The 23,601-nt window shown below is 48.2% G+C and overlaps 1 protein-coding gene across 5 annotated transcripts in view; it reads right to left on the reverse strand.

The window, feature by feature from the left end:
* LOC129025077 (cAMP-dependent protein kinase catalytic subunit PRKX-like) overlaps positions 1–23,601 on the reverse strand; it is a 306,342-nt gene that overhangs the window by 177,177 nt on the left and 105,564 nt on the right. For 4 of the 5 annotated variants that reach the window (XM_063660078.1, XM_063660080.1, XM_063660076.1 and 1 more), the window contains exon 3: positions 296–441. The exons of the other annotated variant lie outside the window; for it this stretch is intronic. The gene's annotated coding sequence lies outside the window, so the exon portion shown is untranslated. The remainder of the gene's footprint in view (positions 1–295; positions 442–23,601) is intronic. 5 annotated transcript variants of the gene reach the window in all.

The raw sequence follows: 23,601 nt of genomic DNA on the forward strand, positions 1-23,601 counted from the left end.
TCCCGAGAGCTGGGGCTACCGGTGCGTACCACCACACTGGGCTAATTAAAAAATTGTTTTTTGTAGAAATGCTGTTACACCATGTTGTCCAGGCTGGTCTCAAACTCCTGGGGTCAAGTAGACTTCCTGCCTCAGCCTCCCAAAGTCCTGGGATTACAGGCATGAGAAACTGCACCCTGCCGCGGAATTAATCCCAAATGCCTGAGGGAAATGCATGTTAGCTTCCAGTGTGTTCCAAGCTCTTGCAGCTTCCCAGGGCTCTGCTGTTTGGGGGCCGGGCCCAGCAGCTACATACCTCGTTGATACTGATCTCGGCCTCTACATACTGCAGGCCCTTCTGGAGAATGGAGATGAGGGCAGCCGGTGGCACTAGCGTCCCAATGATGTTGGACTGGCTGATGTGGCTCTCAATCCCAAATGTGAAAGCCGAGTGGGAAAAACCTGTGGCAAGAGGGGAAAGCCGAGGTTGAGTGAGACCCGAATTGAAGGAGGGAGGTGCAGCCACTGAGATCTGAAGGTGGCCCGCAGACTTCAAACACACTTAATTTGCAGGGACAGACACGGCTGTAGAATGCCCAGGGATGCTTCTGATTTGGGTTCAGTAAGGTGGGAAAGGGCAGGAAGAGAGGGAGGGACTTCAGACCCACGAAGACCAGGGTTGGTATGTGATGAAACAAGGGACTTTAATGGTAAAACCGTTTCAGTGTTATTAAGAACAAAGCAGAACAGACAACAGTTTGCCCTGCAAGCCCCGGTTGGACATTCCTGTTACTCAAATTTGGCTCCAGGCTCCCCCCTAAAACTCCGTGGTTCGTAAGACTGTGCAGAAGCTCAGGCTGAAGCCTCTCTGTGTCACCCCCTGAAAGCACACAGGGCACCTCTCTTCAGCCCAAGATGAGGGAACAGCAAACGCTGACCCTGAGTGCTCCTGGCACGCGGGGCAAGTGTATCACAACTCAACAACTGAAGACGGAGAAGAGGCCGTTCTGGACTGACTGGTGTGGCACTGAGTCATTTTCTCAAGACACTGGGAATTTTCTCTTTGCTAATTGATGCTGGCTCTTTTCCTCTCCTCCCCCAGTGCATCTCTTTCACTGCCGCTCTAGGAAGCTGCTGACCAATGATGCTTGGCAATTTAAAGGTGTTTTCAGATCAGCTTTGGATGAAGGCTCTTGAATGAAGCTGTCGGGGAGGGGGTCAGGACCGAATACACAGAAAGCCATGCCTTGCTCTTGTGGATGGCGCCTGCTTCAAGGAAAGAAGGCAGTGGTGCAGGGCATCTATGTGGAGGTCTGGGGGTGATGAGGAAGCTGCGACAGCCCTTCATCAAGGAGAGAGACGGAGGTGGCATCCCACCGCCAGCAAGCCTAGGCTGCTGCAGGGAGTTTCCTAAAACAGGCAACCCCGCCTGGCAGGGGTGGGTCACTTTGCTTGGTGCAGAGGCGGCCTGGGGGTGCACAGGAGCTTGAAATCCTTGGGAGGTGGAGGTCATGGGGGGATCTCGTGTGAGGAACATGGACCCCCAGTGCTCGGCTCCCTGGCAAAAGGTGGGGTGGACACCAAGGCATTCCCATGGTGTGGCTTTCAACTCTCACAGTTTACATCTTCCATGCATGAGGCAAATGAGCAGGAAGCAGGGAGTTCGGAAAGCAGCCACTCTACCTCCCTGATTAGGCCACTCTGCAGGCTGAGAATCTGCTTATCCCAGGAGGCAGGACTGTCAGCCTTGCTGGACAGGTGATCCTCTTCCGCCGTCTTTCATTCAGCCAATGGGGGGCAGTGGCAGCCGGCTTCCCTCTGCTTCCATATCAGTGCCCTTCTGCCTTGCCTTATCCAAATGCAAACTGACCTTGCAATAAACGAAACGCTCACCAGATGGGAATGTTCCTCCAGGAGATGAGCTCTGCGCTGTGCTCTCCTTGCTGCTTTCTGACACTTCACTTTTCTCTGCCTACTCTCCCTCCTCCTCAATCCACCCTCTGTTCTGTCCCCACCACCAGGTTGTAAAGAACATATCAAATGTGTAGTTGAGATTTATCTAACAGAGTAATAGGGTAGCTGCTATTAATTTTACAATCAATTGCATAGAGGCTTGCATATTTCTTTACTAAACTATAACTGCCTACATTAGGTTGCACAGGAGCCCTTTCCAGGTTCCCCTATCCTCAAGGGTTCCTCCGCCCCTGTGTTTTTGGAGGATATAAGTCAAGGCTGTTTACAACAACCTTACCTTTTCCTTCTAACTTGTTTTCTCTCTCCCTATCCACCTTCCTTTTCCCCTACCCACTCCTACCAAAATAAAGCAACCCACCCTTGGGTTCACCAACGACTCTATTCTCCGCCATGCTATACAGAGTTTTACCTGCAAGCTTTTATCATTGAGGTCTTTGGAAAAGCGTGGAAGAGAAAACCCCCAGTCAATGGATAAAGCGGGACCTCACTGCATTCCTGGCTTGACGATCCACTACATGGAATCCTCCTTATCTACTCTGGGCCACAGTGATTCCTCTCTCACAGACAGCATGACTCTCGCGGCTGATGGGGGCCACTCACGTGGCTCCTACTAAATGGCTTCAAGCCTCTCAGCATCATTCTGTCACTGCCTCTTTCCCCTGGATGAATCAGTCTCTGAGATCTTTTGAGGGTAACTGACAGCCTCCTGTTGCTCAGTTTGTAGGGGTGGGGCTGAGATCGAAGCCTGGGCAGCCAGAAACCACTCTTAGCTACCACGAAACAGTATCTAGAAACATCTACTGAATGCACCAGAATGCAGCATTATGTGCTGATGACGGCACCTGAGAAGCAAACCTCATGGCTGATGGAGCAACTGTGGAAGGAAAGTCTCATGCTCCTGGGACATTTCATTCATCCACTCTGACTCATTCATTCCCGCAAGCAGCACTGGGCCCCAGAACTGGTACCTGCAGTCACATGCTCTGTGAAACAGAGCCGATTCTGACCACATTACCATCTTCAACCAAACCTGGGCACTCTGTCCACTACCTCAGTCTTTGTAGCAGCTGTATGGAATTGGTACTGTTTTTGTTTCACACAGAAGGACAAACATTGGAGACATCAGGTAACCCGCCCAAGGATCATGTGATATGACGCTGAACTGAACTGTGAACTGTAGACTATGTGACTCCGAGATTCCGCTTTTTACTTTACACTCCAAGACCCACCCACAAGCACAGGAACCAAAATTCTTGAATTCCCTGCATGGACACGGACTCCATTTCCACCTGGCCGCTCAGCTAGACCACCGGCAGCTCTGAACAGCAGCCAGCGTGGGTGCAGCTCAGGCAACTCACAAAGAAAGGTGTGCAAAGCTCAGTCTAACCCACGGCGGGAGTGTGCCCTTGATTTCTCTCTCATCTGGGTTTTTAATGTTGAGTACATGTTTTGGCTGCATAACTTTATCTCTCTACATGATTATGCTCTCCAACACAGATTTCATTTCTAGATCATGTGGACAACAGTATCCACATTCAATTAAGTCTTCTTGGAACAAAGAGATGAACCAGTAAAGATGGACGAAGGGTGTGGCGTCTTGAGACTTCTGCAAAGAGCTGAAAGTCGTCTGCCAAAAGGAATATCCTGTGCAGATGCACAATGACAAATGCGCAGGATAAAGTTCTACAGGGGTAACTTGAAGGTCTTTCATCAGCTTGGGTCCTCTTTTGGAGAGGGTAGGTTGTCATGACTGGAAATTAGGCACCTTCATAAAGACCTGGAAGATGTGCATTCCATGCCATGGTTAACAGAAGTCCTCCTATTTGCTGAAATTTTCACTAGCTGCATTTCTCTGAATGGATCTCTACATGGCCTCTAGAGCAATGGTTTTTCAGACCACTTGCTTGCAAGACTTTCTTACTGATTTCTGGCCATGCGGTCTCATGAAGGCAAGCAGGAGGGCTGGATGGAGAAAATGTCAGCAGCAGGCAGGATGGCTGGGTTCTGTCCTCGTTCTGCCACTGGGTGCCTGGCCCATGTCGCTTCATTTGGCTGGGCCTGCATTTCCTCCTCTGTGGTACAGGGATAAAAAGTACCTTGAGGTGCTGATGAGACACATAGACGGGACAGCAGCCAGACCCCCGACACATTTGATGGACAGAAGACCATAGCTGAGTGGAAAGGTTGCTGTCCCAGCTTTCCTTGCTGGAACAATAAGGATGTCAGATGAAATGGCCACTAGGATATTTGCTGGTTCTGATATTCATTCTGGGACAGGAAGATGCCTGCTACGTTCTGAATGTTTGTGTCCCCCCCAGATTTGTATGTGGGAGACAAATCCCCAAAGTGACGGTATTAAGAGGTGGGGCCTTCAGGAAGCAATTAAATCATGAGGGCTCCACTCTCGTGAATGGGATCAGTGTCCCTATAAAAGAGGCTCAAGCAAGCTCCCCTGCCCCTTCCACCATGTGAAGACACAGAAGGAGCCATCCATGTGAAACAGGACCTCACCAGACACCAAATCTGCTGGCGTCTTGATCTGGGACTTCTCAGCCTCCAGAACTGTGAGCAATACACTTTGGTTGTATATAAATTACTCAGTCTAAGGTACTGGTTACAGCCCATACAAACTAACACAATGCCCAAGGACTATGTAATAAAGGCTGCTTGACCACTTCCTCTTAGGCCACAGTTGCTGGAACCAGGTGCCAGGGTGCTGCGGAAGGTAATGCCTGCCTCCACACCTGCCAGCATCTCACCCCTCCCACTTGGACTCCAGGGCTAATGGGCGCATTCATTTGCAGTCTGCCAGAGTGGTGAGAATTCGGTGCCTTGTGCCTCCTCAGCTTTCCTGCATCTCTGAACACATCTCCGCTGCCCAACAAGACATCCGTAGGAACGAACACCAGAATGTCGATGACAAACGAAGCATCAAGGACTGCCCCTGCGGCAGGTGCAGAAGTAGTTAAAGGGCAGGAGAACAAAGAGCTTGGTGGTACCTCGATGAAAGATCGTGTGAGGGTGTTGGGTTAGTGTCCTTGGTGTCACCAGTAGGCCAGCCTAGAGACATTCCTGAAGACACTAGGCTTGCCACCTACTTAGGAGGCGTATCCCTGATGAATCTCTTCACAGCAGGGTTTCTCAACCACGGCATGGCTGACTTTTAGGCTGGCTCATTCCTTGCTGTGGGGGACACAGTCCCATGCATTGTACGATGTTGAGCAGCACCCCCGGCCTCTACCCACTAGATGCCAGTAGCACACTCCCATTGTAACAACCAAAAATGTTTCCAATATTGTCCCATCAACCCCACCATGCTTGGGGAATTGACACCCTGAAAGGCCACTACCCCCAGCTCTACTCTCCTTACATTTCTGCTTGGTTCTTGGTTGTTGCTATTGAAAAGCAGGCCACCCTCTGCATGCAATTGGTCATAGACCTTAGGTAACACACAGTAACAGAGCATAATCAGATGAGGTAAAATTATTCCCAGGGAGAAAAAAAAGAGTATAATCATGATAAACTGAAAGGCTTACACAAAGGACAACATTTTATAAAGGATGGTAGGATCTTCCACGTAAAGTCCTGTCTATTTGGAATAAAACGTGTAATAGTCTCACAAGAGAAGAAACAGTCTGTATAAGAATTTGTCTCATCTAACTAGGCAACATAAACATTTAAAACAAACCAAGTACATGTATTGCGTTTCTTGCAATTATGACACTGCTAAACCACACCCCTCACAAACGACTTCACAAACCATTGATTTATACAGTGAACTACTACGCCCAGCTAATGTTGGCCTGACTCATCAGCAAAATCTGCTAAGTTATCAATCACTGGCCTTTCGAAATCTGCTAAGTTATCAATCACTGGCCTTTCGAAATCTGCTAAGTTATCAATCACTGGCCTTTCGAAATCTGCTAAGTTATCAATCACTGGCCTTTCGAAATCTGCTAAGTTATCAATCACTGGCCTTTCGAAATCTGCTAAGTTGTCAATCACTGGCCTTTCGAAATCTGCTAAGTTGTCAATCACTGGCCTTTCGAAATCTGCTAAGTTGTCAATCACTGGCCTTTCGAAATCTGCTAAGTTGTCAATCACTGGCCTTTCGAAATCTGCTAAGTTGTCAATCACTGGCCTTTCGAAATCTGCTAAGTTATCAATCACTGGCCTTTCGAAATCTGCTAAGTTATCAATCACTGGCCTTTCGAAATCTGCTAAGTTGTCAATCACTGGCCTTTCGAAATCTGCTAAGTTATCAATCACTGGCCTTTCGAAATACTGCTTCCTTGGCAGAGAAAAGTAGCATTTAATACTCAGGCAGCTGGGGGGTTGCTTTTGCATCTTCAGCTAAAACAAACACCAAAGGTATCAATTTGTAACGTTAAAACTGGAATTTTTTTAAGTATTTAACAGACTTACATACTTGTAATACTGACAGCTATCCAAAGCTGATGGGCACCATCTGCTATCTGTACACTGTCTAGATCATGGGCTTGCAAACTGAGGCCCACAGACCAAGTCTGGCTCACTGCCAGTGTGTGTAAATAAAGTTTTATTGAGATACAACCACATCCATGAGGTTCCCGTGTCTCAGCTGGTGTTAATGTGCCACTAACCCTACTTGCCAGCATCTTTTCCTCCTTCCTGCCATCATGTGTCCTAGGTCCGCATCACCAAGATGGCGCATTCTCCTCAAAAATGCTGGGTTTTGCTCTTTATTTTTCTTGAAGTGCTCTTCTTACTTTGCCTAAAAACTTCTGGTTCAAATCCAGCTCAGATAGCACTCTATGCCCTTTCTCAAGCTGCTGGAGAAAAGGTGACAACTGCCGCATTCCTGGACATCAAGTACTCTCTGGTGGCCTCCACATTTCCGACGGTACTCAAAATAATTTTAAGTAGCATGAGGGCAAATGTTTGAAATTTAATAGCTATTTGAATGTATGTTATGCGAACAATAGAACTAAATGAAACTAGTATACTAATAGGTATTGGTATATCTAATAAAAAGCAACTGTTTGAATTTAAGAAAAATATTAAGAAAATACTCCAGGTGTATGCAAATATGGTGAAAATTCAGATAACGAGCAAAGAACTAAGACTGGCACTGGGTGTGGTGGCTTATGCCTGTAATCCCAGCACTTTGCAAGGTCGAGGTGGAAGGATCATTTGAAGCCAGGGATTCAACACCAGACTGGGCAACAAAATGAGACCCTATCTTTACAAAAAATAAAAATAATTAGTTGAGTGTGGTGGCCCGTGCCTGCACTCACAGCTAGTGGGGGGCGGGGCTGAGGCGGGAGGATCATTTGTGCCCAGGAGGCTGAGGCTACGGTGAGCCATGATTGTGCCACTGCACTCCAGCCTGGGCAACACAGAGAGACTCTGTCTTTAAAAAAACAATAAATAGGTCAGGTGCAGTGACTCACACTTGTAATCCCAGCACTTTTTTGGAGGCGAAGGTGGGTGAATCGCTTGAGCGCAGGAGTTCGAGACTAGTCTGGGCAACATGATGAAACACTGCCTCTATAAAAACTACGAAAAATTAGCTGGGTGTGGTAGCACATTCCTGTGGTCCCAGCTACTTGGGGAGACTGACGTGGGAGGACTGCTTGAGCCCAGGAGGCTGAGGCTGCAGTGAGCCAAGATCATGCCACTGCATTCCAGCCTGGGCAACGCAGTGAGATCCTGTATCACACACGAAATACATATGGGGCGGGGGGAGGAGGGCAGGCAGCCCCTTCTCTGCTGTGCTGCTCATTGCAACCTTACTTCATATTTTCATACTTCCTCTAATAAAACTGCCATTTTTAAAAATTAAAAATATATGTATTATCTTAATTGTTGTATTGTTATTTTTGTTTTTTCCAATGTATTATTTTTCCAATTTATTATTATTCTTCTTATTTTTGAGAAAGAATTTCGCTCGCTGCCCAGGCTGGAGTGCAATGGCACGATCTCAGCTCACTGCAACCTCTGCCTCCCGGGTTCAAGTGATTCTCCTGCCTCAGCCTCCCAAGTAACTGGGATTACAGGCATGCGCCACTATGCCCAGCTAATTTTGTAGTTTTAGTAGAGATGAGGTTTCACTACGTTGGACAGGCTGGTCTCAAACTCCTGACCTCAGGTGATCCACCCACCTCGACTTCCCAAAGTGCTGGGATTACTACAGGCGTGAGCCACCGCGCCTAGCCCCCAATTTATTTTTGATTCACAGTTGGTTGAATTTGTGGATGGGGAACCTGTGGATATGGAGGGCCGACTGTATTTGAAAGCATCACGTAGTACATGATAGCTATATATACATATGTATCTATATGTAGATATAGATACATATATATAATTTTTATTACATTATTTTCAATGAATGTTGAATAAATGAAAAAATGAGAAAGATTCCAAAGCCAGATGGATGATGTTCTGAATCCCAGCTGTATGACCTCCTTGAAGTGACTTGGGTAGGCCAGGACCTTCTCAGTACCTTGGGTTTCTCATCTGTAAATGAGGATGGAGCTGTTTCTACTTCCTAGGGATTGGTAGGAATAAACAGTTTCATCTGTCAATATTTGGAATCATGCCTGGCACACAGCAAGTGCTTGATACATGTGAGATATTGTTACTACAACAAAACAGTGATGGGGGGATAGAGGTAACACTGACAAGGGTAGGATATCTGGGTGCCAGGTGGTGGGGAGGGAACTGAAGACAAGGAGGCAGTGGGAAAGATAACATGGAAAAAAATGTTTGAACACAATCCTGATGTTTTTCTACTAAATAGTGCTAATTCTGAATGCTTCTCTCCGCCCTTCTAAATTCATATATTGAAATCTAACCCCCAAGGGGATGGCATTAGGAGGTGGGGCCTTTGGGAGGTGATGAGGGTGGAGCCCTCATGAATGGGATGAGTGTCCTTATACAAGAGACCCCAGAGAGCTCCCTTGCCTCTTCCACCATGTGAGGACACAGTGAGAAGGCGCCGTCTATGAACCAGGAAGCGGGTCCCCACCAGACACTGAATCTCCCACACCTTGATGTTGGACTCCCAGCCTGCAGAAATGTGAGAAAAAAATCTCTGTTGTTTATGGTATTTTGTCATAGCAGCTCGAATGGACTAAGGCAAAGAGTGACATAATCACAGGGTAGAGGAAGCTTATCTTTGGAGTGGACAGACCGTGGTAGGGAAATGGTGATGGTACCAAGGGTGGGATTACATTAAAGAGTGCTCGTTAAGCGTCATTCAAAATATCAGTATGGATGGCAATGGAGAAGTCGGGGATACACACCGTGACTTGGAGGGGAGGAGTCACTGGCGAGATTGGGAGTGGACACTCAGACTTGGGGGATCAGCAGAGAGACTGGGGATGGGACTCAGACTTCAGGAGGAAGGGAGTGGCATATTACTACAGGCACAGATGTGGGAGGGTAAAAAGAACATCATCTTGAGGACAGTAGTAGTTGAGAAGTGAACGGAGAAGGAGGCACCAGCAAAGGGATGTACAGAGACTTCAGGGAAGACGGACAGTGTTGTGTCTCACAGTCCAGACAACTCACTTGCTGTTCGGTCTGGAAAGCAAGAAAGGGAATGGAATTTGGCATAAAACGTATCAATGCTGGACACTTTTTTTTTTTTTTTTTTTTTTTTTTTGCACACGAAGTTGCTTTATTTAAAACTCTGTGAAAAACTATATAAATATAAAGCAATATTATTATTTATTACCAACTTGCTCTCTTCTAACTGTGGGCAGAAAGAGAGATCTAATGAAATTTGTTGTGCTAAACCACTTACACTAATGTATACTCTTTTTTCACAACCAGGCTTCATTTGCCTCACCAGAATTACATACTTGGAATTCTTTATGTTATATCTCATGGCACAATCCATAAATTTGTGAATCAGTAACACATTCTTTTGGAAGCCCCTATTGTTCAGTTTTTGTTAGAACCCGGGTGAGCACATGAGGAATTAGGGCTCCAGCGTTACCATGTGCCCCACAGCTCTGTGACATTGGACTGCCTGCAGAAACTGCTTAATGGTGCTGGTGGCAGTCCTCATGCTCGGTCTCGGAAATGGCTGAGAGAGGGTTTGATTTTTTTTTCACACATTTCAAAAGGCACATTTACATTTTAAGTGCTTGAGTAAACAGACCAAGCAAGTGTAGAAATTGCAGTGGTGAGAAAGAAGCTTCAAGTATTCTAAGACACTAGAGTGATTCTGGTCAGGTTCCATTATTGATAAGCCAACACTTGGGTGAGATCTCCTCAGGGATTAGAGCATCTCCCAGAATCCCGTTGGTTTTTATCCATTCATTCCAGCTTCTAAAGGTCATGTCCATCATGACTCTAAAGTTGTAGGACAGATCTGAGAGCACTTCTCTCTGCTCTCCGCCTTCCCTTTGGGTTTGCTTGTTGATTAACAATAGTATCAATACTTCTTTATTAGTTTTTATTGAGATATAATTCACATACCATAAAATATGCCATTTAAAGTGTATAATTTGGCCGGGGGCGGTGGCTCACACCTGTAATCCCAGACTTTGGGAAGCTGAGGCAGGTGGATCATGAGATCAGGAGTTCCAGACCGGCCTGGCCAACATGGTGAAACTCCGTCTATACTAAAAATACAAAAATTAGCCAGGTATGGTGGCAGGCGCCTGTAATCCCAGCTACTCGGGAGGCTGAGGCAGAGAATTGCTTGAACCCGGGAGGTGGAGTTTGCAGCGAGCTGAGATTGCGCCATTGCACTCCAGCCTAGGCGACAGAGTGAGACTCCGTCTCAATCAATCAATCAATCAATCAATCAATAAAATAAAGTGTATAATTCAGTAGTTTCTAACATATTCATAAGATTGTCTTCCCTTTGTTTTGTTTCCTCTTTAAATTTCCTAGGGAAAAGGGAGAGCCCTCATTACTCACACATTGATTCAACACATATTTACTGAGAACCCAAAAAGTCAAATAAAAATCCCTGCCCTTTTGGATCTTGCATTATAGTGGGGAGCACCATAAAAAAATAAAATAAGTAAAGTATAAAGTATGTCAGAAGTGATACGTCAATGGAGAAGAAGACAGTAGGAAAGGGAAAGGGTATACTCGTTGGTGGTGGGTGAGGTGGGAGGGGGATTGTGATTTTAAATTGGATAACTAGGGAATGTCTCATGACAGGTAACATTTAAGCAAAGATTTGAAAGAAATGAGGGAGCAAGTCAAGTGCTTATCCGGGGGAATGGCATCCAGCCAGAGGAAAAGGTAGTACAACAAGTGCAGAGACCCTGAGGTAAGAGGTGTTCCAGAAACAGCCAAGAGGCTAGTGTGGCTGAAGATTACTAATTGAGCAGAATAGTGAGAAATGAGAACCGAAGGGTCGATGGAGGCCAAATTAAGCAGGGTCTTGAGCCACTTGTAAAGACTTCGGCTTTTCTTCTGAGTAAGACAGGGAGCCACTGTGGAGTGTCAGCCGAGAAATGCCATGAACCAATTTACTTTGAATAGGATCATGGTGGCTGCTCTGTGGACTGCAGAGGACAAAGGAAGAAGAGAACCACCTAGTTATGAGGCTAACTGCAATAATCTAGGTGGGACAGGGCAGAACCTGCCACAGATGGCATTGGTAATGCTGAGATGCTGAGAAATGGTCAGTTTCTGCATAGACTTTGAATGTAGCGCCAACAGGATTGGCTGGTGGAGAGCATGTGGGGTGTAAGAGAAAGAAAAGTCAAGGATAACTCAGATGAAATCTGCAATGTTGAATGGTAACAGCCAATTAATGGGGCTGCATAGGTGGTCCAATAGGACAACTTGGCATACTGCATTTATCCAATAGGAAACTTAAACACTTAGGCTTGAAGATACATAAATTGTTCTGGAGTTTCTCAAGTTAATAAAAAACAAAAAAAGTACCTGTTATCACACTATTTCCAAAATATAATCTGGCTGCTTAAACACCAAGTTGCCAAACAGATTCTAATGTGATTTTGTTTTTATTTTGAAGCTAAAGACGTAACCAGTGGCCAACTACCTTAATTGGGAAATTTAACACATTGCAATTGTTGTTGGAAAATAACAAAGTGATCAGTTCTGTTTGGGGTTACTCTTGCTGCTTAATTTAATTGCTTGTAAGAAAGCTTTCATATACTAAACAACTTTAAGTTAATTGCATTGAGTACTTGTGTACTATCTCAACCCGTAATCTAATAATTGCTTTTATTAATAAATATGCATAGCAGTGTATCAAATATTGAATAGAAGCTTATACTGGGCCTAGCTAGTACTAGATTGTGATTATCTCTTTCTTTTTTTTTTTTTTTTTTTTTTTTTTTAAATTTATGAAGTATTTATTGATCGCTCTTGGGTGTTTCTCGGAGAGGGGGATATGGGAGGGTCATAGGATAATAGTGGAGAGAAGGTCAGGAGATAAACACATGAACAAAGGTCTCTGGTTTTCCTAGGCAGAGGTCCCTGCGGCCTTCTGCAGTGTTTGTGCCCCTGGGTACTTGAGATTAGGGAGTGGTGATGACTCTTAAAGGGCATGCTGCCTTCAAGCATCTGTTTAACAAAGCACATCTTGCACCGCCCTTAATCCATTTAACCCTAAGTTGACACAGCATATGTTTCAGAGAGCATGGGGCTGGGGGAAAGGCCATAGATCAACAGCACCCCAAGGCAGAAGAATTTCTCCTAGTCAGAACAAAATGGAGTCTCCTATGCCCACCCCATTCTACACAGACACAGCAACAATCTGATCTCTCCTTCCTTTCCCCACACTTCCTCCCCTTCTCTTCAACAAAACCGCCATCGTCCTCATGGCCCGCTCCCGATGGTCGCTGTCTCTTTGGAGCTGTTGGGTACACCTCCCAGACAGGGCAGCCAGGCAGAGGCGCTCCTCACGTCCCAGACAGGGCGGCCGGGCAGAGGCGCTCCTCGCTTCCCAGACGGGGCCGCCCGGGCAGAGGCGCTCCTCTCCTCCCAGACGGGGCGGCCGGGCAGAGGCTCTCCTCACATCCCAGACGATGGGCAGCCGGGTAGAGGCGCTCCTCACATCCCAGACGGGGCGGCCGGGCAGAGGCGCTCCTCACTTCCCCGACGGGGCCGCCCGGGCAGAGGCGCTCCTCGCTTCCCAGAAGGGGCCGCCCGGGCAGAGGCGCTCCTCGCTTCCCAGACGGGGCTGCCCGGGCAGAGGTGCTCCTCACTTCCCAGACGGGGCCGCCCGGGCAGAGGCGCTCCTCACTTCCTCCCAGACCGGGTGGCAGCCGGGCAGAGGTGCTCCTCACCTCCCAGACGGGGCGGCTGGGCAGAGGCGCTCCTCACCTCCCAGAGGGGGCGGCCGGGCAGAGGCGCTCCTCACTTCCCAGACGGTGTGGCGGCTGGGCAGAGGCGCTCCTCCCTTCCCAGATGGGGCAGCCAGGCAGAGGCGCTCCCCACTTCCTCCCAGACGGGGTGGCGGCCAGGCAGAGGCGCTCCTCACTTCCCAGAGGGGGCGGCCGGGCAGAGGTGCTCCTCACTTCCTCCCAGACGGGGTGGCAGCCGGGCAGAGGCACTCCTCACCTCCCAGACGGGGCAGCCGGGCAGAGGTGTTCCTCATCTCCCAGACGGGGCGGCCGGGCAGAGGTGCTCCTCATCTCCCAGACGGGGCGGCCGGGCAGAGGTGCTCCTCATCTCCCAGACGGGGCAGCCGGGCAGAGGTGCTCCACACTTCCTCCCAGACGGGGTGACGGCCGGGCAGAGGCACTCCTCACCTCCCAGACGGGGCGGCCGGGCAGAGGCGCTCCTCACCTCCCAGACGGAGTGGTCAGGCAGAGGCGCTCCTCACTTCCCATATGGGGTGGCGGCCGGGCAGAGGCGCTCCTCACTTCCCAGATGGGGCAGCCGGGCAGAGGCGCTCCTCACTTCCTCCCAGACGGGGTGGCGGCCAGGCAGAGGCGCTCCTCACTTCCCAGACGGGGCGGCCGGGCAGAGGTGCTCCTCACTTCCTCCCAGACGGGGTGGCGGCCGGGCAGAGGTGCTCCTCACCTCCCAGACGGGGCGGCCAGGCAGAGGCGCTCCTCCCTTCCCAGACGGAGTGGCCAGGCAGAGGCGCTCCTCACCTCCCAGAGTGGGCGGCCGGGCAGAGGCGCTCCTCACTTCCCAGAGTGGGCGGCCGGGCAGAGGCGCTCCTCACTTCCCAGAGTGGGCGGCCGGGCAGAGGCGCTCCTCACTTCCTCCCAGACGGGGTGGCGGCCAGGCAGAGGCGCTCCTCACCTCCCAGACGGGGCGGCCGGGCAGAGGCACTCCTCACCTCCCAGAGTGGGCGGCCGGGCAGAGGCGCTCCTCACTTCCCATAGGGGGTGGCAGCCGGGCAGAGGCGCTCCTCACTTCCCAGATGGGGCAGCTGGGCAGAGATGCTCCTCACTTCCTCCCAGATGGGGTGGCGGCCAGGCAGAGGCGCTCCTCACCTCCCTGACGGGGCGGCCGGGCAGAGGCACTCCTCACCTCCCAGAGTGGGCGGCCGGGCAGAGGCGCTCCTCACTTCCCAGAGTGGGCGGCCGGGCAGAGGCGCTCATCACTTCCCATAGGGGGTGGCAGCCGGGCAGAGGCGCTCCTCACTTCCCAGATGGGGCAGCTGGGCAGAGGTGCTCCTCACTTCCTCCCAGACGGGGTGGTGGCCAGGCAGAGGCGCTCCTCACCTCCCAGGCGGGGCGGCCGGGCAGAGGCGCTCCTCACCTCCCAGGCGGGGCGGCCGGGCAGAGGCGCTCCTCACCTCCCAGAAGGGGTGGCTGGGCAGAGGCGCTCCTCACTTCCCACATGGGGTGGCAGCCGGGCAGAGGCGCTCCTCACTTCCCAGACGGGGTGGCGGCCAGGCAGAGGCGCTCCTCACTTCCCAGATGGGGCAACCGGGCAGAGGCGCTCCTCACTTCCTCCCAGACGGGGTGGCGGCCAGGCAGAGGCGCTCCTCACTTCCCAGATGGGGCAACCGGGCAGAGGCGCTCCTCACTTCCTCCCAGACGGGGTGGCGGCCAGGCAGAGGCGCTCCTCACTTCCCAGACGGGGCGGCCGGGCAGAGGCGCTCCTCACTTCCCAGACGGGGCAGCCGGGCAGAGGCGCTCCTCACTTCCTCCCAGACGGGGTGGCGGCCGGGCAGAGGCGCTCCTCACCTCCCAGACGGGGCGGCCGGGCAGAGGCGCTCCTCACTTCCTCCCAGACGGGGCGGCCGGGCAGAGGTGCTCCTCATCTCCCAGACGGGGCAGCCGGGCAGAGGCGCTCCTCACTTCCTCCCAGACGGGGTGGCAGCCGGGCAGAGGCGCTCCTCACCTCCCAGACGATGGGCGGCCGGGCAGAGGCGCTCCTCACTTCCCAGATAGGGCGGCCGGGCAGAGGGGCTCCTCATATCCCAGACGATGGGCGGCCAGGCAGAGACGCTCCTCACTTCCTAGACGGGGTGGCGGCGGGGCAGAGGCTGTAATCTTAGCACTTTAAGAGGCCAAGGCAGGAGGCTGGTAGGTGGAGGTTGCAGCGAGCCGAGATCACACCACTGCACTCCAGCCTGAGCACCATTGAGCGTTGAGTTAGCGAGACTCCGTCTGCAATCCCAGCACCTCAGGAGGCCGAGGCGGGCAGATCACTAGAGGCCAGGAGCTGGAGACCAGCCCGGTCAACACGGCGAAACCCCGTCTCCACCAAAAATACAAAAACCATTCAGGCGTGGCGGCGCGCGCCTGCAATCCCAGGCACTCGGCAGGCCGAGGCAGGAGAATCACAGGAGCCCGAGGCAGGGAGGTTGCAGCGAGCCGAGATCACGGCAGCACAGTCCAGCTTCGATAACAGAGGGAGACCGAAAAAGGGGGAGGGGGAGGGGGAGGGGGAGGGGGAGGGGGAGGGGGAGGGGGAGGGGGAGGGGGAGGGGGAGGGGGAGGGGGAGGGGGAGGGGGAGGGGGAGGGGGAGGGAGAGGGAGAGGGAGAGGGAGAGGGAGAGGGAGAGGGAGAGGGAGAGGAATGCTGGACACTTTTAAGGTCACATTAGAATTTCAGAGCAGGCAAGTCTTGAACGTAACGGTGAATAAACTCGGAAGACAGGCACCTTGGTGAGTGGCTATTTCATCTTATCTAAAACAGGAAATGTGGACTCTCTTAGACATTTTCACATCGTCACCAATTTTTAAAGTAGGAAGTGAAATTTAAGGCTTATGTGCATCTTCAACAGAATCTAACCATTTTTGTGGGTGTCAATACCAATGGAGAATTTTTGACTACACTGAACAAGATGTATACTTAAACAACTGTCATTTATAAATACTCAACTGATTTTCATTCTAATTGCTTTTTCTCCCTGTAACAACTTAATGAGTATAAGAATGGAAAGTCTTAATTTAGAACAATACACTTAGAAAAGATGGTACAACTGAAATTGCACTGGAACCAGGAGAGTGGAATGGTTATGAACATCTGGAATGTAAGAACTTCTGGATTGCTGCATTTTGCTACTGTGAATGGTTATAATCACACCAAGAGAACAGTTTAGCAAAACAGTCTTTTCAAACAGTTTGTTTGCAACTAGCACGGTTATGAGAGGGTTGGTAATTGAACAATTAGCCCCTTCATAACCTCCCATGTGAGCAGAGGCTCTGCAAACCTACACCACTGTATTTAGCAAAGGGAGAATGGACATACTTGGTGGAGGAGGATCAATTGTTCATGCCACACAGCTGGCCAGGGTGATGTGCTATTCTTTTCTATATGAAAGGCCTGGGTATCACGTTCTCCAGCTACTTACCCACTCCTACACATTCTTAGAAATTAGTTTTTATCATTGACATCTAACATATGCATAAATGCACAAACGACAGATACAGAACCTCACCCAGATTTCCATGTGGCATGGGCCTGAAGTGGTGTGGATAGTCTTGTAGTCTCCTATTTTCCTTCTGAACCCCTCGGCATGGGCCGCATGCCCACAGGAATGGCCCCCAAATAAAAACCCTGAGCGCCAAGGTTCAAGTGAGCTTCCCCGGCTGGCCACTCTCCCGCACATGGCCAATCATATATTCTTCTGGGAGAATTAACAGCCTCTCTGTAACTCCACTGGGGGTTACACAACCTGCAAGGTTGTGCCTAGTTTCACCTGGACTTCGTGCCTTGTGCCTTTTCCCCTTGCTGATTTTCATCTGTATTATTTCACGGTAATAAACCGTAAGTGTGGCAGGTACTGAGTCCTGTGAGCCCTTCCAGCAAACCACTGGGCCTGAGGGTGGTCTTGGGGGTCCCAACACACCAGCAAAATGTGCTGCTCTCACTTAATGAGATCACATCAAAGCATGAGACATTACTGTTTTGCAGAGTTTCAGGGTACTTTCATCCTCTACTAATGTGGACATTTTATTCAGGTCTTCTTTATTTTATTATTTGATGAAACTAATGTTTTCCTTTATTATTCCTCAAGCAAAGACTGCCAACACCTCAAAGAAATGCTGGCCTTCACTGTTTCATAAAGATTCTTTTTTTAAACATGGATACACATTAGCAATGTAAAAGAGCCGCTGCAGTCAAAAAATATTTTTAGAGACTCAGCTGAACAATAAGCCCTGAACTTTTGTTTAAATTAAGATAGCTGAACCATTAAAATGATTTCCTGAATCCATGGAAACGTGTCTTGCATAAGAAGGCATTCCACGGCCCTAGGAAACACAGTGGAGTCTACAGAGTAATTTGTCAGCTGCTAGGATTACAGTGGGCAAAGCCACTTAATCATTTTTGTAGATGCAATTATTCACAAATATTAAGAGTAATGGAACCACCCAATGGATTCCCTTTGCCTGCTGCCTAGACAGAGCTGATTTATCAAGACAGGGGAATTGTAATAAAGAGTTTAATTCATGCAGAGCCAGCTGTACGGGAGACTGGAGTTTTATTAGCACTCAAATCAGTCTCTCCGAAGGCTTAGAGATTAGGGTTTTTAAAGATAGTTTGGTGAGCAGGGGGGCAGGGTAGGGAGCATCCTGACCTGGTTGGGTTGGAGATGAAATCATAGGGAATTGTAACTGGCCTCTTATGCTGAGTCATTCCTCAGTGGGGGGGCCACAGGACCGGTTGTTTGCGGGTCCAAGTGGGGCAATCTGGTTGTCAGAAATGCAAACGCCTGAAAAGACATCTCAAAGGCCAATCTTAGGTTCTACAACAGTGATGTTATCTTCAAGAGTAATTGGGGAAGATGCAAATCTTGACTGCCGGCATAATGGCAAATTATTACGGCGTGATGGCATAATGGTAAATTATTTAGAATTCAAGCCCCTCTCATCCTAATTTGGTGGCCTTTCATTAGTTTTACAACAACATTTAGTTTTGGGGAAGGACTATTATCATTGAAACTATAAACTAAATTTTTCCCCCAGGTTAGCTTGGCCAGGAATGAGCAGAGACAGTCAACCTGTGAGCTAGAAGCAAGACAGTCAGCCACGTCAGTTTTCTCTCACTGTCAACATGTTCTCAGTTAGTTATAATTTTTGCAAAGGTGGTTTCAATCCCTCCCTTTGGGTTTTATAACACCTTACTCTTAAGGTGTGGGCTATGAAGATGGAAAAAGAAGAGACGACTGCTCTAACTTCTTCCCGCTGACAGTGGGCATAGCGGGTGTAGCTGCAGACCCCAAGGTAAAAGGAGTGGAACCCCTCTGCAGCTGTCTGCATGTACTCACATGTGCCTGGTTGGGGTTTCAAGGCTTGCATGACGAAGGCATTAGTATGGTCATCTGTAGTTCTGGCACAGCATTTAAGTGAACAGTGAACTATAAGGTCCTAGGATAAAGAGTGGAAGTCCTAGCTTCCGAAGCCTTTGTAGACTTGACCTTAAGCTCTGAGGGACCCAGGTGAAATCTCTGAGAACCAATCAGACATGGGGCGGCTAGCAGAGAGATTTGAGCCAGTGGTTGTTAGACAGACAGATTGGGATGGACAGGAAAGAACACATTTTACATATATCACCCCATATTCTTTTTAGGTCAGTTTCCTAGTCCTGAGACTACATGTTTAATTAAACAGCTGTTTCCCATATCAGGAGGTGGCAATGCAGGTGGGTTAGGCCTCTTTCGTTATAGATGAGGCAGGCAGTGAAAATCTGAAACGTTTTTGTTGCCTATATTACGAGGAATAAGCTTCAGCTTGCAGGGCCTCAGGAACAAGGTAGTAGCACTTTATTGAGTCCAAGTTAGAAAAGTGGAAGAAAAATTTGAAAGCATTCGTTTGGGGACTTGTAGCCCACAAAGAATTCAGGGTTAACAGAAAATAATGAAAACTCAAGAAATTTATAGTTTTTTGAAACATAATTTTTCTCTCTCTAGTCCCCATTTTGATTAAAGACAAATCATAGTAAGACAAATTTACTTGCAAAATAAGTCTTAGTCTTATTATGCTTGGACTGATTATTTGTATAAAGTGCAGCAAGAAGAATTATTTGCCATAATAGGCTCTTTCCTCCACCCAAGGTCTCAAGATAACGTGGGGCTCTCTAGGCCTGCCAGAAAATGACATTCTTTACTTACCACAGATCAGGAACCCTGTACAGAAACCGCACAAGGTATGAGGCGTTTTCCTGAGGGGCTTTTGTTGGCTCTGTAAGTCAACTTTGATTCCTTAAAGCAGTCTGTTTATATTTGAATGCATGCCATTCCAGTCAAAGCCTTGGTAAAATAACCAGTGATTCTAATTCTGTTCTGTTACAAAAGAGAACAGATTCTTACTGCACTTCTGCAAATAACTACACTGCTATAAGTTGAGAATACTCAAATAGTTTCTATAAATTCTGCAGAAATCAGGTCGAGAAAAAGCAACATGCTCCAAATTTTGCTCACAGTAAATTTTGCACAAGTTTATCTTATTCAATTGCTAAAAGTGGTAAATAGCTCAAAAGAAAACATTCTCTTGATTCTGAATAACAAAGGGATTAGCAATGTTTAACACATCAGCTCTCCACGAGAGTCCCAAAAGTTTTTTTGTTTTTTTTTTTTCCTATTCCAATGGCATGTAGTTTTCAGGGCCTAATAAGCAGGCATAGCTGGAAGGCAAAAACAGATCCCCCAAATGAAGGGTCCCATTTTTATACATCTTGGATCCTCAAAAAGAGGGGAATGCAATGGGAGAAGAGAGTGCAATGCTTTTACCCTGCATTCCACTGCAAGGCAATCCAAAGCCAATCAGCCCATCCCCCAAGGGAGTCTCATCTCTCAGTGTGGGGTAGAAATATTTCCATACCTTCTAGGTGGCTGACAGCATGCTTCTCTAATCCAAAAGTGCAAAGAGCTGAGTATCCTTCCATAACTGCCATTAGCCATCCTTTAAAGTATTATTTCCTACCTAGTTATTACACACACAGGCTAAAAGCTCTTCTTCCTGCAAAGTAATTTCTGATACCTCCCAAAGTCAAAATACATCAGGTAACACGGAACAGAGCGTTAGATTTTGAGAGGGATCTAGCCTCCTTCAATTCCTGGGGTTCCATGAAGAAAACGCAGGTTTTTCTCAAAACAGGGTATGTGGCACATCCTGTGTTTTTCCCAAGGAGTCCCGGGCTGTCAGAAATTACTTTAGGTCCTCTCATGTGGGCATCAAGAGTGGCAAGAAAACAAGACTGGGGAAATAATTCAGCTGACTAAGAAGAAAAACAAAGAAAAATTTTTCTTAAACAAACAAGATCCAAGAAGCAAAAAAGCACCAAGGCCTTTTACATATATATATATAGCTTGGATATCAGTTTTTAATTAAGTTGATTTTAACCAGGAATGAGCAAAGACAGCCAGCCTGTGAAGCTAGAGACAAGATGGAGTCAGCCATGTCAGATTTCTCTCATTGTCATAATTTCTTCCGTTACAATATTTGCAAAGGCAGTTTCAGTAACACCCTTTTCCTGGTTAACTAACTTCCTCACCAGGAGCCAAGTCAAAAAAGAAAAATCAAATGGAAAGTCTGCTACTCTCAATTATTTTATTATCTGCCAGAGAATGCTTTTGGCAGACTTTCTCCTTCCTCAAGGGAAAAAATACCTGCAAAATTTTAATAATAACAAGGAATGCGTTTTGCTTGCTGTGAACGTCTATTTGAGTTCTGCAGGTAAGGGAATCAAAATGAAGCCCAAGGAGAACATAAGATGAAGGGCAAAGAAATCAGAATGCCATTAAAACTCTACTTCCCAAGAAAAACCAGTTGGAAGGAAAAAAAAAATCCTACAACTAAAGGATATGAATCAGTGCTTCTTAACTGACGTTGATTTTACCCACCAGGGGACATTTGACAAATATCTGCGCACTCTCTCTCCATTGTAATAGACAGTGGGCAAATGTTAGGGATGCTGCTGAACATCCTATAGTATTCGGGACAGTCCCCCCAAGATGAAGAGCGATCCAGCCCCCATTGTCAATGGTGCCAAGGTCAAGAAACCCTGATCTCGATGAAGGGGCTGAAAATGTGGGGTTAATGCATTATATGTGGTGGCCATTCACAACATCTTCAGAAGTTAAGACCCTCAAATCTGCCCACTTCTCTCAGGCTGAACACATAAATCTAACAGAATCCTCCACACTGCAGGTTCTAAGTGGATACTGTAAAAGCATTCTAAGACTCACTGGTAAATGAGCAGGGAAGAAGCCATGCACCGACTTTTTCCCCCAGTAAAAATGCTGCCCACCCAGAGACGACAGTCCCCAGTCTGCAAACATTCAAACAATGTCCGTATGAGAACTGCTGCTTGCTTCCAGCTGATTCCTCTGTTTCCAATGGCCCCACAGTGTCTGTGTGGCCATCCATTTCTCAGTTAATAGGGCTGCCACTCGAATCCATTACACAAGAGAGTACCCCCACCCAGCCCTAGGCCTGCAATACGGCTAACGACCTGCGAAATATAATAAAAATGTCTTGGCTGCCTTTGCATTATGGACCACCGTCTATCACACACACAAAGCTTTGCAGACAATAGAAACATTGAATTACATTTTTGGTATAGTCTTTTTTACAATTAAATAATTCTGCAATTACTATGGACTCAGCGGAAACTGCAAAACTAGTGAAGTGCTGTGCACCTTTCATCCTGTCTCCTCCCATCTTGGCATCTTACATTACTGTCGAAGAGGATCAACACCACTAAGTAGGAGGCAGGACGGAAATGCTCACTGGAACACAAACTATCGTCATCCTTTCTACACTGCATTCACTGGTTGTGTACGTATAATCTACGCAGTTTGATCCTACGTGTAGATCTGTGGAACTGTGTCTCTGGTCAAGGTACCAAACTCTTCATTCAACACAAAAGCACTCTCCTATAACCATCCTTTGTACGCACGTGCTCCCATCCCTACTCCACATCTGTAGCAGCCACTGATCTGATGTCCACCTGTATATTTTCAGCACTTTAAGCAGGTCCTACAAAGGGAATCATATAGTCTGTAAACTTCTTCCTTTTTTTTTTTTTTTTTTTTTTTTTTTTTTTTTTGAGACAGAATCTCGCTCTGTCGCCCAGGCTGGAGTGCAGTTGTGCAATTTCGGCTCACGGCAACCTCCACCTCCTGGGTTCCAGCGTTTCTCCTGCCTCAGCCTCCAGAGTAGCTGGGACTACTGGCATGTGCCACCACGCCTGGCTAATTTTTTTGTATTTTTAGTAGAGACGGGGTTTCACCATATTGGCCAGGCTGGTCTCAAACTCCTGATCTCAAGTGATCCAGTCACCTAGGCTGGAGTGCAGTGGCGCGATCACAGCTCATGCAGCCTCCAATTCCTGGGCTCAAATGATCCTCAAGTGCTGGGACTACAGGCCTAAGTCATCGGGCCCGACCCTGTCCCTGTTACTCAGATCTCAAAAAAGACAGTGATCACAGTCAAATGTGAAAACAGAAGGCATGAGCTCAGGACATGTAACACACACACAGCACGGTACACAAATAGACGCACACACAGTACACCACACAGACACACAGCACACCACACACGCAGACACACAGCACACCACACAGACACACATACACAGCACACTGCACAGATAGACACAACACACACAGCACACCACACACACACAACACATTGCACAGATACTGCACAGATAGACACACACACAGCACACCACACACATAGCACACCAAACACACACAGTACACTGCACAGATAGACACAACACACACAGCATACCACACACACAGCACACTGCAAATAGACACAACACACACAGCACACCACACACACACAGTACACTGCAGAGACACACACACAGCACACCACACAGACACACACACAGCACAGATAGACACACACATACAGCACACCACACACACAGAGCACACTGCACAGACACACACACAGCACACCGCACAGACGCGCACAGAGCACACTGCACAGATAGACACAACACACACAGTGCATCGTGCAGACAGACACAACACAAACAGCAAGGTGCACAGATAGACACAACAGACATAGCACACCACACAGCCACGCACAGCATACTGCACAGATAGACACAACATACAAAGAGCACACCAGACAGACATACACACAGCACACTGCAGATAAGACACAACACACACAGCACACTGCAGATAGACACAACACACACAGCACACTGCAGATAGACACACCACACACAGCACACCACACAGACACACACACACAGCACACTGCACAGACACAACATACACAGACATAC

Source organism: Pongo pygmaeus, chromosome X, assembly GCF_028885625.2.
Source record: "Pongo pygmaeus isolate AG05252 chromosome X, NHGRI_mPonPyg2-v2.0_pri, whole genome shotgun sequence".
Taxonomy (NCBI): domain Eukaryota; kingdom Metazoa; phylum Chordata; class Mammalia; order Primates; family Hominidae; genus Pongo; species Pongo pygmaeus.